Below are 3,987 nucleotides of genomic sequence, written 5' to 3'. Positions count from 1 at the left end.
AGTTCATCCTTTATTACCTCCCTTTGATTGTGTCTTCTCGATTAATGACGTCATCTAATTCCCATTTACAGGACAATCTTATCTCGTAATCTCGGGTAATCACGTTCAAACGGCAATACTAAACATTCTATCTCGTTGAATTTGACAAACACTTGTAAGGCTCCCTATCAGAACTTTCTAGTTTTGAATCCATTTTGATAATTGTTCTTAATCATGTTATCGGGGATAGAGTAAAATCGTATTGGCCCGTTGAAGTTTAAACAGTGTCCTATTATACAGTTTGTGAGGTATGTAACTATATTAGTGGTAAGTTGTGCGAAGCCTTGATAAAGACGTGTTCACAATGTAAAGCTATTAAGAACTTTGTCTTATAATAGCCTGACATTGTGAAGATGTGATTTGTGATGAAATAGATCTTTACGCCTTGCTTTGAATTTGAGAAAAGACCACAGCATCATCTCGATTAGCCCCATTCAGTCTTTCTAGACCACAAACTTTTGGTTTGTTAGCATTTCTTTGAAGATGACAAAATTAGACCAAATACTTATTAACCCCAATAATATCTGACATCTCCCTTCCGCCATATTGAATCTTTTTTAACCAACTATATACATATTCATACGCCTCGTTAAATATGTCGCCTAATTACCGTCGAATAATACACATCAGATACATTTGTATCACATTCGTACTTATAGAACTCGATCACCCCGTGATTCATGATGAAAAAACTTTATGTTATTAAATTATCGCCCCTTATTCAATTCTCCAGTGTAATGATTGGGCCTAATTCAGTGAAATTACGCGTTTCGTTTGTCTTGGCGCATTAAAACATCCTTTCACGCTATCATTGACAAGTTATTTTCTTAATACATAATAACACAAATATTTAGAAAATTTCCCAGTCGTTAAAGGTACAAATTGTCATGAAATATGTGTTAAAAAGGCTATTATGAAATAACATTTACCCTTTGAGTAATAGTATTTTCTTTTCTTATTTTAAATGCCAAATATATCTTGAATTATCAGAGCTATGTCATAGAATATTGAATACACGATTATGTGTATACCTCGTGCTACTTTGAATTTGTCATTGCTAATAATATAATTTTGAGAATTGTGATACAATACTTGGTTTCTGTTTTGTGAGATATTAAGAAAATTAAAGATTCCTTGTTGTATCGACAAACAGCAATTTCCTTTTATAAATCGCTAACTACAGAGAATTGCCTCTCAAAATACAGACAAGAAGAAGAATTGTAACGGACTCTATGAGTTATATGAAAGGTAAACGTTTCCATACATTTCATCATGAAGTAAAATTAATGAATATAATACTACGACATCAGGAAATTTAATAAACCGGAAAAACGTGGCAACAGTTTTCTTCTTCGCCATTTTTTCTGGGGATATTTTGTTAAAGTTGACAGTTACAAATCCATAAATCAAGAAAATAAAAAATGTGTTCGGTTTATTCTCATAATCTAAACAACATATCACGGGTTGTTTCCCCTCCCCACGAATTAACCGCTTAATTAATTTCGCGCCTGAAACCCATGTTAAATCATCATTCGTCTTCTGCCTTGTCACTTCCGCCTACAAACTCATTTGTTACTATGGCAACAAGCTGACGTAAGGTTAGAGGTTAAGCCTTGTTCATTTGGAAGAGACGTTGATTTGGTGTCAAGAAGTCTGATTTTTTTCTCGGGAAATAGATGTTTAATGTGGATAAAACCCTTAATATATACCTTCTTCGGGCGATGTTATAGTTATGTAATCAAGTAGTCCGAAACATAAGATTCCTCTGTCGGGCACAATGTATTACAGGAGATACTATCCCATAGAAGCAAAGAGAATTAATTAATTTAAATAAAATACATGCACATCAGAATATGGGGAGTCTGGCCAACCTTTTCAGCAGTCGCCATCTTGTAAACCTCCATGGTCTTTGATGGCTGCGACAAACAATTAAATTTCTTTCACATTATAATTTTTGATCGATTGAGCCGCAATAATGCTCTCTAAAAAAGAATTCTAAAATGAAAAAATAAAATGAATGGAGTTTTACGTCCTACAAAAGAATAGGAATCCTAAGAATAATGTTGCTTGGAGTTGGAAGATTGGGGTCAGTGGCAGAGAATGGTTGGCAAAGAGTTGAAATAAGTCATTCACTTTTGCGCACTATTCTGATTTATTCAAGGTTAATTGTCGAGGATTAGGACAACGAGTATCAAATGTATTCGCAACTAATCCTTGGTTGACTTTAATGATGAAAAATATTTTAATATTTAGTTCCGTGTTATAATTGTTACATAAACACAATGTTATAAAATACATAATGTCTTCTATTCTAAATGATGAGCTTCTTCAACAAATCTCGCCGTTCTCTACTTTTTTTATTCAAGGTTTTTTTTAAAGTGACAGGTTCGACAACCGTTTTAACAATAGTACCTTAGCCTTAGGGGATTTTTCAGTAATAGTGTTTATAGTTCAACATCGAAATATAAATATATCCATGCAAATACATGTGTTTCAATTAAAACATAAATAGAAGCAGTTCATTACATATTTTGCTAGAACAAATAGAAATTCAACTATGGTGTTCGTCTAGAATTTTAATTTTGATTGAATTTAGATTCAAGTTTAGTACTATCATTTCTTATTAGTGAATAATCAGTTAAACATTTAAGAATCCGCTGACGTAGTTATACAAATATGGCATTGTTTATTTTTTTCCGTACAAACTGTCGACACCCATCTACATCCGGACCGTCAAATTTTCTCGTAAACGTTCCTGAGTCAATGTCGAGTATGCACATTTTCTGAAAATTAAAAAGAATTTTCATATAATTGATCACATATCATATACAAAGATTTATGTAATAGTATAGAATTGTTGGATATATCATCAAAAAATGTAGAAATTTCGACAGCTTCAAATGTTTACCCCTCTTCTTGAAACCTTGTTTATTACTTGAAATGCAATAACTCTTTTAGTTTTCAATCAAAAATAATAATGATGCTCTAGTTCTCCTAGACTATGCAAAAGAAATTCTAAATTTGCAATAAGTGCTGACACTTGCTTTCAAGTTAAAATTTTTAATGCAGACCAATAAAAAATAAGTATATTTTAGAAGGGAAATATATTTGAAAAGTTGCATACAACAACGTTGTTCAATTCTTTGCTCTTCAGTATTTTTTTTCTTTTTGAAATAAAGTGGTACAAAAGCTCACTGAAGAGTGCATTTACGTTAATTTCATAAAAATTAAAAGATAAATGTTATCTTTATTCAAATTATTATGAAATGATAAATCTCTGTCAAATATGAAATAAATCATAACAAAATAAATCAAAATTCGTGATCGGTTTACGTGATAGAAAACGAAATTAAAGAATATTAATATAAAACAAATACAAATATAATGTTTGACGTCCAAAGCTGAAATATTTCTACATCCTTTAGAGATTTAAATATATTTTAGAACTACAATAAAACTGTGCATCGCTGTCTTTAGAAACCATGTTACGATATCTAGAAACCATGTTACGATATCTAGAAACCATGTTACAATATCTATAAACTATGTTACATTATCTAGAAACCATGTTACGATATCTAGAAACCATGTTATGTTATCTAGAAACCATGTTACGATATCTAGAAACCATGTTACGATATCTATAAACCATGTTACGATATCTAGAAAGCATGTTACATTATTTAGAAAGCATGTTACGATATCTAGAAAGCATGTTACGATATCTAGAAACCATGTTACATTATTTATAAAATATGTCACATTATCTATAAACTATGTTACATTATCTATACACTATGTTACAATATCTATAAACTATGTTACATTATCTATAAACTTTGTTAAATTATCTATACACTATGTTACAATATCTATAAACTAAGTTACATTATATATAAACTATGTTACATTATCTATACACTATGTTACAATATCTATAAACTATGT

The sequence above is a fragment of the Lottia gigantea genome (genome assembly GCF_000327385.1).
Source record: "Lottia gigantea unplaced genomic scaffold LOTGIsca_29, whole genome shotgun sequence".
Lineage (NCBI taxonomy): Eukaryota > Metazoa > Mollusca > Gastropoda > Lottiidae > Lottia > Lottia gigantea.
This window is presented reverse-complemented; position numbering follows the sequence as displayed.